The sequence below is a fragment of the Strigops habroptila genome, chromosome 10 (genome assembly GCF_004027225.2).
Source record: "Strigops habroptila isolate Jane chromosome 10, bStrHab1.2.pri, whole genome shotgun sequence".
In the NCBI taxonomy this organism is placed as follows: domain Eukaryota; kingdom Metazoa; phylum Chordata; class Aves; order Psittaciformes; family Psittacidae; genus Strigops; species Strigops habroptila.
This window is the reverse complement of record NC_046359.1, coordinates 27,229,430-27,244,440: the sequence shown is the minus strand read 5'-3', so window position 1 is coordinate 27,244,440 and position 15,011 is coordinate 27,229,430. Positions and strand designations below refer to the sequence as shown.

At 47.4% G+C, this 15,011-nt stretch overlaps 1 long non-coding RNA gene across 1 annotated transcript in view; it reads left to right on the top strand.

Annotated features, from left to right (window-relative positions):
• LOC115613530 overlaps window positions 1-15,011 on the top strand; it is a 25,646-nt gene extending 10,635 nt beyond the window's left edge. Inside the window, exons 3-4 of the long non-coding RNA XR_003993419.1 lie at window positions 10,529-10,677; window positions 14,579-15,011. This is a non-coding gene — a long non-coding RNA (uncharacterized LOC115613530). The remainder of the gene's footprint in view (window positions 1-10,528; window positions 10,678-14,578) is intronic.

Sequence of the window (15,011 nt, the reverse complement as noted above, 5' to 3'; positions counted from 1 at the left end):
TTTAGATGTGAAATCTGCTGATGGAGTGGAGGCTGAACTGATTTGCTGAACTGCCTCGTTCACTGATATGAAAACCTCCTCTCTTAAAAGGAATCAGACCAAACCCTTATGACATTATCCCATGATCCAAAGAGTGACTTTGCATTTGGCCACAAGAAGAGTGGCTTTTTTTTTCCTAAGCTGCATGGAACTGGGGATGTTTCAGGCAGCGACTCTCTTTATTCAATGAATGATACAGTCATGAGTGAAGGAACTATTAATTTCCCTGTGAATTACCAGATCAAGCAGCCTTGTCTAATCCTTGTTCTAGCCTTTAAAGTTAGGACACTTTTAATGTTTTTAACTCTCTGCCAAAATCTATTTTTAAAGTTGTTATTGCAGTAGCTGCCAGATATGAGGATGCAAGTGCCTCCCTCCATTTGTCCAAGGGAAGAAGTGAGTAGGATCACACAGGAATAGGCTGGATCTCCCAAATGAGGCTCCTAAAGCACTGTGCAATCATTAATGAGCTAAACCTCACAAATCCTTCCTGAGTTAGTGCTAAGTTCCTTTCACTGGTGGAAGGCAAAGAGAAAGAGGCATGGCAAGGGGCAAAAGGCATCTGCAAAGAGGATTTTGCTCGTTGAAGAACAAAGGGAGAGAAGGTGTGTCCCATAGGCAGTGATTTACTCAAGGTGATGTCATCACTAGGAGTCTTTCCATTGATCTCTTCAGTCATTACAAACATTGTAATTCGAGCTTGCTGAATAACACTCACTATTGGTGTATCCTTGTGTTCAGCACCTTACCTTCTGCTGCCAGTTCTGAGTTGGTTCAGAGATTGCAAAGTGAGAAGGAGCCAGTGGCATCACGAGGCTGAGCTCCTGCATACCATAGGCTGCAGAATCACACTGACTTGCTTTTTCCCAGAAATACGGAAATTTCAGAGGGTTTTTTTTTGCTTTACAAATCACTGGTGAATGGAGTAATCCCTGAGAAGCCCTACATAAACTGCTTAATGACTCTCACTTCTAAAAAAGCATGGGTTCTTTTCTAGTCAGTATTTGTCCAATTTCAGTTCTCTATCATTGTTTTATTTATTTGTCTGCCAGTTTGAACAACCCTCCTTTATCAAACCTCTGATTTTATATTGGCGCTAAGGCAGTGTGATCAGATCAACCCTTCACCTGATCTTTGTTCAAGCAGATTGAGCTCCTGGAGTCTTCCACTCTAAGGCATGGTTTCTAGTCTTTTAATCAGCCCAGCATCTCTTCCCTGTACTTTTTCCAATGTGTTACCATCCTTCTGGAATTATTCACAGATAACCTTTTCATTAGTCAAGCCATTCTTCAGATGGTTGAATAAGATTTGCCTGATGAATTTACAGTAACCTTCCTCTTGGTTGGTTGCATTATTTGTGAGTTGTTAACATGAGCAGCTGCAGAGGTCTCTGCCACAGCTTCACCGGCCGCAGAAGACATTTTCTTGTGTTGTTAGTCCTTCCCCTGGACAAGCCACTGTGCCATCTGCCATTGATCCCAGCCAAGCTACAGTGAGACACCAACATGCTAATGTGTAAAAGTGTTCCTACGTCTCAGGATGGAAAGAGATGTAAAAACCAGCCACTCCTGGGTTAGCTGAGCCCTTCTCCTTGTTTCTTTGCCAGAATCCTTTGGTATGCAAGAAATTCTGAGAGAGAAATTACTGAATGTCAATTGTACTGAACTGTGAAGCTCCTGAAAGGAGTGCATGTCTGTCACCCCAAGAAGCTTCTTAAGTGCCTGCTTCAACTGATGCTAGTTACCATCTCTAGTTCTTCCTAACCTATCAATCCCAGTGATTTATCTCAATGACCAGGCTCCGTGGTAAGTGATTGACAGACTGGGGTATTTGTGAATGAACAGAAGGCTGGTGTGGCTTCTGGGCAAAGATTCAACTCCATGGAAGGCTATCCTCTCTTGAGAATGTCCTCAGTCATTCTCATCTACACCTGAAAGAGGCAGATGCCCTCAAGAAAACTGTGTCTATACAACAATTACACAAACTGTAGTTCAGCGGAGTATCAAGTCCCTTCTTAATTACAAATTAATCTGACTCCCTTCTCCTTGGCTGCAATGTCTTGCTGTGATTTGCTACAGTGAAACAGGCTGTGGAACTTCTCCTTCAGCTTTTCCTTAGAAAGCCACTTGTTCAATTTCATGTTCTAGGCTTCAGTTGAACTCTCCTTTCTTGCCAGTGCATGTTTCCATTGAACACACAGCTTGGTGAAGAATTAGCCCCTTCCCTATCCTGCACCCTCCCCTGACCCTGCTTCAACCGATTGGCAGTTGTGGTTGTGTTTGCTCTTGATCTTTCTGAAGCCATTGAGGTGGTATAACCTAAACTCTCTTGCCTGTTACGTGAGACTTGAATCCCACGAACCTCTCCCCCTCCAAGTGAAAATCAGGGTGATGGGAAAGCTCACATCCTTGGGTCTCACTCTCTTTCTGCAGTTTTGGACCCTTATGAGCAGCTCTCAGTACCATCAGCATTGTAAAAAAGGAGCCTCTTTCTGCTACTTTCATCTAGAAGTTCAGAAAGCCACAGCCACCTCCAGGCTTTGATCTTGAGCCAAAGCCAAAGCCAACGCCAACCTGCTTTGTTCTCCAGACCTCTTAGGTTTGCTTTTGCTCTTTGTGCTTTCCCTCTTCTCTCTGTTCCCTCTTTTCACCACCACCCTCCCCAGACCTTGGCTGAGAGTCTGCAATCTCAGAAAGGTTGCATCTTACTTCTTCGCATTTTTACTTCTCCTGTGGCAGAAGGTGTATATGAAATTCTGCTTCCTAGGTCACCAAGACAATGCTGGACCAAGGGAAGTGGGCAGGCAGAGGCTAGATGATTTGGCCCCAAATGTTAAGTCAATGGCTTTCCTGCCATTGTTTTCTGTCAGTCTGCCTCACTGCAGGAGGCGATGCACACTCTGTCCTGGTGGCCTCTGTCCCTTTTCCCAGAGGGAAAGGGAAGGGCCATAGCAGACATCTGGGGCCAAAGAAGTAATTTCTTAACCACGTGTAACCACAAATGGAGCTTTGAGGGAGGGGACTGCAAATAGCAAACTATTTCCAGATGTTCAGTCCATTCAAACATGCCACCTACCGGACCTGAGCTTGGAGACTTGGTAGAGATGGGGCAGGTGGCACTGAAGAACCAGGGAAGATGAGCTTCCACATTCCCTGAGGATTTCTTGTAAAAGATGGACCCTCCCTCCCCTCTTCTGGTTTCTGGACTTTATGATCAGTGTCCTCAACTCTTCCCTGCAGAAAGCTTTCATATAACCAAAAGCTGAAGACAGCAAGGCAGAGGGCATGCAGAATTTGCCCAGAAGCTCTGTGGGAATAGACTTTCTTGTATTGCCTTGTGAAAGGAAAGTACATAAGAGCAGAAAAAGTACAGGGTTTTTAATGTGGAAATCTTGAGTGTGCATCTCTTCTGCCAGAGCCTGTTCCACGTGATGCTGAGCAAGTATGGCACACTTAAATGCATCCCCTAGTTTGGGATGCTCCAGCTTCAAACGTAATGTCCTGTGGTTAAGAGGCACTGAGCAATCTTCAGAGTCATTAGTGTCAAAATATTGAATGGTCAGCACTTGTGGAGCTCTTCATGTCTCCATTTCTTGGCCTCTGAGGAAACCCTGGAAGTGATGACAGAGGATGGTGAGCCATTTGCCCTGGGTAGGGAAGGTAGAGAAGTCCATGACTCATTACCTTCCTACACATCCCAAAGTAGTGGAAGTCACTGCTCGTGAGCGGTAAGCCCTTGGGAGCTTTGTGTGCTCCGGACCTGATGAAACTGAAGAAGGCAGAATTGAGGGGCAGAGCTGAAGTGCTGCCAGGAACTTCTCTGTGCCTCAGAGCTTTTTCAGCTCTCCTAAGTGGCTCACAGGCAAATGAAATCGAAGGAAAAGAGAACCTGATGCAGAGGCAGGTAAATGTTCTTTCACTACCTCTTAAGTGCCACCAAGGGTAAAGTGTTATCATTACAAAACCAGCTGCTATTTGTCTAAATCCTTCCCTAACATTTCTGGCAGGTCACTTTGGTCATGTATATCCCAGTTCTTCCCTAAAGCTTTGCCACAGGGATTTGGGCAGGAGTTCAAGTACCTGGCAGCTGGAACCATGCCCCTACTAAGCCACCTAAAGACTGACATTCCAGGCCTCTCCTCATGGGGAAGAGCCTTGGTCCCCTAACTGAGCTGCAGCATCCTGACTACAAAGCCTGTCAGATTTCATTTTTAACAAGTGAGGAAATAAATTGGCTCTAATAATTCTATGAAGGGCTTAGATGGAATTTTACAGGAAAGAAGCTTTGTCTAGAGATTGTAAGAGGAGACTCTGAGCCAGGATTCCCAGGTTTTATTGCTGGTTTGGCCCTTCATTCATTGAGCAGCCCTGAGTGAATGTTGTGTTCTTGTTCTCCCCCATTTGTAAAAGGGGGTGATGATATTGAACTTCCTGGAATAAGTGTTTCTAGGCTTAATTCATTAACAGGAGTGAAGCAATCTGAGTTTTCAGTCTGAAGGTGCCATAATAATAATAATCACAGAATATTTCTAGCTGCTTTGGTGTTTGGCCTTCTCATTCTTTTTCATGTAGAGATGGCAGCCTTCAATGAGAGAGAAGAGAGCTTTCAATTTACTGGGCAGTAAGGAAAACTGGTGTGCAACTGGGTAATAAATTCGCTGAAATTGCATTTCTTGTCAGGCTGTGAAGAACAGACTTTTGCTCAGCTATTTGTTAGTCTAAAATTGTCAGTGAATTGTTTTATACAAACAAATCTTTTTGCAAACAATTCAGTGTGACTTTTGATTGAGTAGTTTCTACTCATGTGGAGTGATTGGCCAATCATCTCACATGGTATTGTGTTTGCTTCTGAAGCGGATTACACTCGGGCTCCCAAACACCTTTCAAAACCATACAATCACAGAATTGCCCAGGTGATGTCTGCTGGACTTGGTCCAATGTATCAACATTTTTCTTTCATTGGGGGTCCAAATCTGGGTTCAGTTCAATTGCAGTTGCCACCTGAGTACCTAGGGAGGGAGACAAACACTTCTGTCAATCTGTCAACCTACTAGCTGTGACTCTGTTAATACAGCCCAGAATGCCTTTGGCTTGCTTTTTGCCTGGATACCCAGATCCTTTTCTGCAGAGCTGCTCCTTTGCCCATCAGTTGCAGCCTAAACTGCTGTAGGGGCTCTTCCTTCCCAAGTGAAGGGCTTTGCATGTGTGCTTGCTGAATTTCATAAGGTTCCTATCAGCCCGTTCTTCCAGCCTGCCCAGGGTCCTCTGAATGGCAGCCCCGCACTCAAGTGTATCAACTGCCCCCTGCTACTTTGATGTTGTGTCCAAACTTAATGAGTAAGCACTCCATTGCATCATCCAGACAACTGCTAAAGATGTTTAAATGGGACAGGGCCCAGGACAGACCCCTGCAGTACCCCACTTGTTATTAGCCTTCAGGTAAAGCACAACATATATCCACTCCTCTCTGAGCCTGACCATCTAAGCCAGTTTTTTACCTGCTGCTAGGCCATCCACCCAGACCATAACATCCTAACTTGAATACAAGAATATTGTGGTAGATAGTGTCAAGCCTTGCTAAAGTCATGGTAAAATGCCTGCCAAGAAATCACATGAATAATAGGTACGTATTTTGTATTTACCTGTATGTGCGTGCATTATGTGCATGTGCTTTTTGAAAACAGACTTGTGAACTACCATGTAGTCACAGACTAAAAGCCGGTCAGCATGGTAGTGAAGTGAACTTGGTTCTTAGAGTTCAATTTCTTGAACACGTGCTCTGTTGTTTTCCATGTTACCTTTGACCAGGATTTTTTAAAGCAACAATCTTTGTCCTTACGTCCAGCTCCAGCCATGTGTCAAATGGGTCTGTGCATTTGAATGATGGAGCTACTTCTAGCCATAAGTCACTCTCTAAAGATTTTCCTTTCCCTAACTTCAGAAGGAGTTCTAATCTTTCTGACCTCTGCTTTCCCCAGTAATGTCAAGCATATGATCTACAGGAGATATGGACCACCAATAAAACCATGGGAAGCTTATGGACTGAGACAATGGATGTGAGTGAGACACTCCAGGAGAACAGGATTGGCTCCATGCCTGGCCTGCATAAGCTTGTCAACATAAGCAGAGTGGATCTCAGGCACATCCACTCTGTGTATATTTAGGCTTTAAATTTAAAACAGATCTCCAGCTTCAATCATCACGTTCTTGCTACTGATGTCCAGCTCTGTCCTCTGCCTGTCATGTCATCTTCTGTTGTTTGGAGATGTAGTGCAGAATGAGGTTTTCCCTGGCAACTGGGAAATAGAATCTCTGTGTGCTCCCCATCACCCCTTCTTGCTAGTAACATTATTTTTCTAATGAAGTTAAGAGTATGCTCTGAAAGCTTCTGGGTGCAGAGTGAAGCCACGCATGGAGGAAGGGGAGATTGTTGGCCATTTTATAACCGGGTGAGGGAGCTCACTCCTTCTCAAAGCCTTGAGCCATTGAAGGAGGATGGTGCCTAAGTGAGCTGCTTTGCTGCAAAATTGGGGCCATTATCCACAATACCTCAGTGCATGCTACTGAGCTTGGGTGCAGCCACACTCAGACTATTGTTCATAATGGACAACACAATGCCACCCATGCCATGCTGAGGTAGGTTCTGACCTCTGCCTAGCTGGGGAGAGGAGACTTTCTGAATGTCTTGAACTGGTGGCTCCTCCTTCCCTTCCAGGACGGCTTCTGCAGCACCAGGTCTCAGTGTCAGCCAGTTTTGCCAACAGCTGCCGATGTTTCCCTGCGTGCAGGGAAGGATCCTGCTCTTTACGTGCTGGGTACTGCAAATGCTGTCTTTGCTACTGCTGTGAACGGAACACTGAACACCTCCTGGACATGGCGTAGTGCCAGCCAGGAAGTTCTGGAAAGCCACAGGTGCTTACCACAGGCTGCAGATACCGACAGGTCTTGCCCAAGATGTGTGGCCCATGGCCGGTGTGAGAAGAGCCCCTTTGCCCCGGCTGTCTGCAGCATGTAACCCACAGCCCAGCCGGAGCTGCCATGGACACGCTGTTCGCCCTGGGCCCCTGAATCCTCATCATTTCAGTGAAAATAATATGATGCAACCAGAGGAGATGTGTGGTTTGCAGATACCACATACTGCACAGATACACATGCTCCTGCAACCATCCTCTTTGTGCCATGGTTTCAGTACATGACTGAAGTCTGCTTGTAAGGCACAGTGGCGTGACAGCCAGCGGGGATGGTTACAAACGTGGCTTTCTCCGGCTCTGCTTAACAAGACCTCCTCCTGCTGCTTGGAACAATGTGTTTTTACCACAACACGACATCTAGTTAAGAAAAGAAAGCCAAGCACAATCCACCCAAACTTCAAAACTTCCCCCTTCCCTTCAACCACAGATTTTTCTCGTCAGGTTCAAATTATTTGCCAATGAGTGCTGGAAAAAGCCATTGCTCTGGTTTGGCCTGTGTTTATTTGCTGCCCCAAATCAACAGAAGGTATTTCTGGGAAGTGAACATCAGGGGCTGTACGAAAACAACATTGGCCTGCAGTAAAGTTAAGGCTAGCTTCTTTGAGAGCTGGGCTGTGGTAGTGGCGATTTCATGCTAATCAACTGTGGCTCCTCTTTCTGGGCGGATGTGTCCGGGCTGCGTGCTGGTAAACTGAGAGCAAAATCCCAGAAGCCACAGGCAGTGCTACCCAGCCTTGGTGGGCAGGGTGGCTGGGTCACCTCTCCACATCCCAGCCCACAGGTGAGGTGTGCTGGGAGGACAGCAAGGTAGGCACTTGGTGCTTGTGCTTGCTCTTACTATTGGTCTTGAGGGAGTCTGTTACATGTTTGCAAGGGAGCCAGGTAGTGGATGGATGTTGCACAGAACTTCAGTCTCCCAGTCTGTCAAGCTTGAAAGTTTTTCCAGCTTTCAATTTTGTCTAGAGTTTCTTTCTTAAGACTCCCCCCTTCTTCAAACAGAGCCTCAACTCTGGCTGGGTCCCAGAGATAGATACCAAATGGCGCTTTTTTCCCTTTCTTTTGCTCTTTCTTCCTTCTCGTGAAGCTGGCAGACTCTCCAAACACACATCCAACCAACGCACAGTGCATTCGAAAACAGGCCATCTGGCTGAGCACTCCTTGAGAATGAGAAGACAAGAAAAACAACCCTCTTGGAGCTGGCAGCCGAAAGGCAGGCAGCCCGTACGTGGACTTGATCTCGTGGTGCAATCCAAGAGCCATCCAATCCAAGGGCATTGCAAAAAAGCTCTTTCCTAATGAGCAGAATACGGCTGTCTCCAGAAGCGGCTCCAAGTCAACAATTTGAGTGGGATGCTGTAACTCTCCTCGCTGCACATGTGCTCATTAATTAAAGCCACTTTGGAAGATGCCCCTGACTCCCCCGCCAGGGCTGCCAGCCTACCCTGCCCAAATCCTGCTCGCTGCTTTGCAGCCCCCTGCAGGGCAGGGACCTGCAGAGCCCCAGGACGGGGACAGGACCATCAGCATCCAGCTCTTGACCGCAACACGGACCCGTTGCGTCACCCGTGAGCAGCTGCGCGGGGACTCGAGCACTGGAAGGAAGTTGCTCTACATTTGCTCTGCTGCCGTTTTGCTCCCCTCTGAGTTTGGTAACAGCCAGAATGCTCCAGGCATAAAACCGCCCTGGGCAGGTCAGCAAGCGACAGGGACATAAGCGAGCTGAGCAACCCAATATTGCAGTTCTTGGCTATTTCTCTGATGATTAAGGACTGCGTTCACAAAATCAGGATGGCTGAGGTGAATGCGAGCTATTAGTAGCCAACAGTAGAGCAGGGAGCACTCAGTGAAACTGGTAGGAGACAAGTTTAAAACAGATTAAAGAGTTACATCACATTAACCAGAGAATTTCTGGAAGCTGCTGGCCCAGAGCCCAGGCTATGGAGGCAAACAACATCAGCTGGCTCAAAATGGGATCAGACAAATTTGCAGGCAACAGGTCTGTAAATGGACACTAAAGGGGACAGGCAAGATGCACCATCTAACATCCCAATCCAACAAAGGCAAATGCTGAGGAAACACAAGGGAGAGGGAAATGTCCAGGTCCGTGTGCTCTCCCTGGGTAGCATCTCACCTTGCCCCCACTGGGAGCAGAGTGGTGGCTGGGGAGGACCACTGCTCTGGCCCGCAAGGGCTGTTCTTCAGTTTGTATTGGCGGATCCAGTCCCTGTGCCAGCCTGATCTGAGGGTCGTATGAACAGATTGTTGCTTCCTTAAATTACCAGAAGGAAGCTAGAATCGGATTTTTCTCAGAAAGCTGGATTTGTGGAACATGTTTCCTGAATGTTAACAGTCACAAGCCCTAGCTTAATTTGTTTGCTCTTCCAGTTGTTACATTTCACACAGTGACTGGGTGACTCATATGACTCTTTGTCTTCTTACTTGGGATCTCCTTGTTTCTGCATCTGCCCCTTTAGCACCTACAGCTCAGCCTTTGGCAGATCATATAGCTACAGCCCAGCTATGTGTGTGTGGGTTTCCAATGGCTAGCTACAGCTCTGCAGCTCTGGATGGCTATTTCTAGGGTTTCTGCTGTGGCTTCTTGCATGCAGTTGTGTTTCCAAGGTGAGGGAAGCTCACCCTTGGAAGAGTTTCCAAGCTCTTGATCTTCCATCTTTATTAACTCAAAAGTAGAGTTCTGCAAGTGAAAATTTGCTTACTTATCTTGAAAAAATTATGGCAAAGGACATACAGCACCAATGCAGGTCCTTGGGAGCTCTGTGTTTCTTGCCACTGTTACCAGAGACATTTAGTGCCTCTTCCTTTTGTCAATATGCAACTTCGTTCTTCCCAACTGATAAAGGTGAGGTCTAAAATTGATATTTTGCGCCATTATCTTTTTACACCCCCTGCTTCTTTATAGGCTTTAACAATGACAACAAGGGAGATGTTCCCCTTGTTGAAGGGGAAAATAAAACCCAGAGATTTGATAGAGCCAAATATGCCCCTTCTTTGGCACTGACTTAATTCAACCACAGGTGGCTAGTTCAGAAAAACCTGGAGGTGACAGGGGACAGAGACCTGTGCTAAATCAGGACAAAGTGCAGCACTGCGATTGCTGAATTATACCAGAGAGAATGTAAAGGGTAACTGCTTCAGTGGGCAAAAAAATGGGGAAAGAGGCACAACAAATTAGAAGGGACCTCTGGGTCATTGAATCTACTCTGCTGTCATATCCCACAACTGATAAAGAAAGAAATGTGTTTAAGCAGGTTTTTATTCCCATTGTTCCTCTCTGGAGGTTATTCTGAACTTCGCTCTGCTGTTGTTTTGAAAGCTTCTGCTAGTTTGTAGCCTGAATTTATTTATGACCAGTGTACGCCTGTTTTCAGATCTTTCCTTTTTAAAACTCTAACCTGCTATTAGCCACATTTAGTAAAAGTTTGAGGGCATAACTCATCTCCTACAAATGTGTGTGTTCTGTTGTGCTAACACCGTCCCTTTTTTATTTTTAACTTACAGGAAAGCAGAATGATATGCAAAGATGAGATTAAGCAGATGTTTCAGGTCTACATTACAATTCAGACAGAAATCTAAATCAGCTGAAGACATCAGAACAAAATGCGTTGTAAGTGTTTCTGTGCTATCAATTACTCAAGGAATATTTACAGGTAATACGCCTCTCAGTACATATTTTTTCCTTCACAGCCTTTGGTATGATCTTGTGAAAGGTAGATTCCCTTCAGGAATGTGCTCTGGGGGCTGAGGCAAGTCAGCTGGAGCTCTAGGAGTGCAGTGTCTCCAGAGACCAGGTCCCAAACTGGCTTGAGATGTTTGTGTAAACAGCACTGTTGTCAAAGAGAGGGTATCAGGATATATTCTCATGATACTGAGAATACCCAGCGAGTATCAGTTGTGCTGTGGGAGTGTCATTTGTGCCTTATATTCCAAAAAAATCAATTAAGTTTTCTTCAGGTCGATTCCAAAATTAGATGTAGAGAATGTCCAAACCATCACCAGTGAAAAGGATGCCAGCTGGAACACTTGTCTAGTAAAAAAATGGGGTTTCAGAGAACAGATATTTTCATAGAAAGCATTTGCAGTCCTTCAAATGTGCCCCCCTCTCATAAACCCAAAAGCCTTAAAAGCAAAAGAAATTTTGATTGTTGGCACTTTGGGGATTATTCCCCTTCCTTTCCCCCCCAGCACTTTCCAATGGAAAATACTCAGGGTTTCGGTTTTCAACCCTTTGCTAAAATGTCAACATTTTCCAAAGGGTGAAGGAGGGGAAAAGAGAAGAAAAGAAAAACATGTTCTGACCAGCTCCAGTCAAAGCCAAATGGCTCAGTCCTGGATCTGGTCAGGGAAGTATGCTGGAGGGGAGCAAACGGGAGTGTCTTGGTTCCACGCACAGCCTGGCTGGGCTGAGGGCTGTGTATCACGATCCATTCACATGAGTCATTCCGGCCAACATTTCGCCAGGGGAGAATGTGTAGTGGCTTTTAAGCCCTTCAGGTCAACATGTTAGTTGCAAACACTGCCTTGCTCCTTGCCATGGCCACTTCTGTCTATTCTCTGCGCGCGTGTGGGATGCACTCAGGGACACTCTGTTCAAGTCTTTAACCCACAGAGACAACAGTAACACCTGGCACCTATCCAGACCTGAGAACTCAGCTTTCTCCCATTCGTAAGAGAAAGGAGAACAATGGCATGTGCCTGTGAACATACATGATTGTCTGGGCTGTCCGCCTAGGTGACACTGTCTTGTGCTGTGCAATGGCTGGAATTCAGCCTTTGAAAGCTCCAGCCAGCTATGGACAGGCTGGCCCTAGTTAGGGGAAACGCTGGAAGAGTCAACATAAAGGCTGCTCAACTACAAATGAACATGCATGCACTGCTCTGCTTCTGGGGGAAAGGAGTGGCTTTGTTTCTCCAGTGCGTTGTTGGTTCTCAGCACCCAGAAAGCTGTCCCAGCACTCGCGCACCTTCCAGTTTGAAGAAGACAAGGGCCATCTCTGCTTCTGCGTCTCCAGGGTGTCTCCCACAGCTGCACTGGGGGAGCTGGTAGAGTGATGCGTACCCAGACTAGGTCTTTGTCCCCCTCTAGTGACTCGACTGCAAGTTTTCAGAGTCCTACTCCCTCCAAGCAAGATGGTCATTATTTTAGGCCAGGATATTGAATGGTTTTCTTTCTGAAGGCCAGTAGGACGCCTGAGCACCACTGGCAGGTCATACATTTATACGCACTCAGACATTATCTATTACCAATGTAAACAGTAATTAGGAGCTTGACTTTCTGGTTCGATGGGCCACGTGTGCCTGCTTTCCTCCCATGGAGGACGGCAGTCACAGGCTTCAGATGACAGCCCGTGCCCAAACCTCCAGGAGAGCCAGCGAGGGCCACTGTTACCAGTGCGAAAGCACATGCTTCCAAGCTCTTGAAACCAAACGCTTGCTGAGTCACAGCCCAGTCACCCTTAGCACTTAGCAAGTCGCGTCAGCCATCTGTCACCAGCACATCCTCCTCACCCCGCTGTGACTCCACGGGGAAAACAACAGGAGGCAGATTACGTTCGCTGAGGAGCCAGGATCTCGTGTGTCTTGGCTCTGAGTAACCCCTGGCTTGCCTTCTAACCAGTGGTGAAGCCTTTGGCTCCTTTTAGCTTGGCCCTTTGTCAGGGAAGAAAGTGACATTCAGGTTCAAATGCTGAAAGCTTTGCCTGACTAATGAGTGACTCCAAACAAAGCCAACTCAGACAAGACATGGAGAGCATTGTGCAAAATGTCCCTCCTACAGCCAGATCATCTACACGGGCCTCCACTGGTGCTCTCCTCCAGTCAGTGATTAAAGAATAGCACCAAAATAGAGGATGCCCTCTTTCCTAAGGCCTTGTCCCACCTATGGTGTCGGCTAAAGGCTGCAGGAGCAGCCTTGTGGTGTCTCCTGTCCTGATGAAACCCCGTTTCCCTAGGTTCAGGCATGCCCTAGGGGGCACACAGCCCCTAAGGATGGTATCGCTTCCTGCTGTCTGCCTGCAGACGAGGCGCTGCCCCGGTACGTGAGCCAGCCGGGGTGTGTAAGCAGCTCGGAGTAGGGTTTCACATAGGATTTCACAAACCTAGACCCCTGTGCTGCTTACCACGACCTCCCCTGCCCCAGTGCCCCAGCCTCCTCTCTCATGCGCTTGAAAGTCTGTTTTTGCTATGAACTCCCTGAGGGACAAAATCACCCACACCAGCAATCTGACCATCCTACTTTATCCTAAGGCGATGAAAGAGTGTGGAGTGGATGTGGCCTTTTTGTTCTGGAGGAAAAAAGTGAACTCAATGCCAGGCACAGATCCCAGCCTGTATAGTTCAAATCGCGCTCAGAGCACATAATTCCCATTTGTGTTTGTGTGCATGCAGGGCAAGGGTGGGGGTTGGCGGGGGGGTGAATATAAGAATGTAATTGTCATAATTTAATCCAAAACTACTTCTTGGAAGAAAAAAAAAAAAACCCAGGCTGACACAAAACAGCATGTTCAGTTATAAACACCACATGAAAGAGCCGTATTATGTTCTACTTGGTAACTGACATCCAATGTTAACGTTCTCAGCTGCCCACTACTGGGCAAAGGCCTTTCCAACGCTCCCCCCCCGACACAAACAAAAGCCCCCAGCCAAGCTGTGGTGCGGATACCGGTTTCTGAGGCCGCAGAGAAATTCCACATAGAAAGTTCATTACGGGCAGAGGAGGCTGGCTGGTAGACAGAGCGGCACGGAGCACATAGATAGCCATCTGGGGCTCGGGGCGCTCCCCGCTGCGCTGGGGAGAGCGCACGCACGTCCCCTGCAAGGCCATAAAAACGCTGGATTGAGCCACAGAGGGGTTTTCCCCTGAGATTTCCCATAATGGGCCAGTGTATTCCTGAGCAGCAGGCCTTGCTGGCACCACGGCTGCTCCTCTCGCATTGAGTGGGGCGCACTGGGGGCTGGAAGCAGCAGCAGCCATCAGGAAGGGTGTCAGGGCCTTCACTGCCCTTCCCTTGTCTTCCCGGTGCTTCCCTGAGTGAGTCATTGGTGTACAGGAAGCACAGTCATTCCAGCTTAGCTCCCCAGGGGTGCTTACCTACTTAACTCCGGATGGCACTGCACCCCCAGAAAGCACCCAGGAACACCGGAGACCCGGTAATTCACTCGGTATTCCTCCCCTCCCTCCGGGGGATTCACCAGGCAGGATCACCCTTCCTGCCTGTGCGACCAGGAGGCGCCAAGGAAATGCCCTTCAAATCCTCGCTCTCCCCTGCAGTGGGGGTGGTTGGGTCTCATCCTAGCTAGAGGCTTCACAGATCATCTGCTGGAGTCATTGCAATAGGGTATCACAAAATAAATGCCTTCTGCTTGAAGAATATGTTTTTTAGCTTCATACTAACCTTTATTTTTCATGGGGCTGGGTGACATTATTAGCACCCGTGCTTGCTGCTGAAGTGAAGCATCTTTGTTGTAGTGTGGGTGGGAGATGGGTTATCATCAATATGGAGCAGATCTAGAGAATGGCTTCTGTTATTTACTTCTTTTTTGTTCTTGTAGGATGCGTGACACCATAACAAAGAACTGCTTAGCAGAATCCAATTAAAATCCAGATCTCACCCAGGCACCCTTGGGAGATTTCCCTTCTTTCAGCTGTGCCAGCACACTGCTACTTCATCAGCCCAGTCCTGCGCTCTGAGGGGATGGCAATAACATAATGTGAAGGGAAAAAAAACTTGTTTGCCAGCCTGGTGGAAGATGGATGGATGGGACCTCCCTATTGTGCCCCAGGAGGTGCTCTGCAGGGCAAGGTAGAGGGAGTGTGAGCAAAGTGTCTCCATGCACCGCGACATGGGATAACGCTGCAGTGGGTGGTGTCACTTTTGACTCCCGGGGACGATTCGGATTTATTGGCCAGTGTTAGAGCCCGACCGACCCCGGGGTATAATAAAGGTGCTTGGCCGCTGCCGGATGCCTCGCGGCCCGCCCGAAA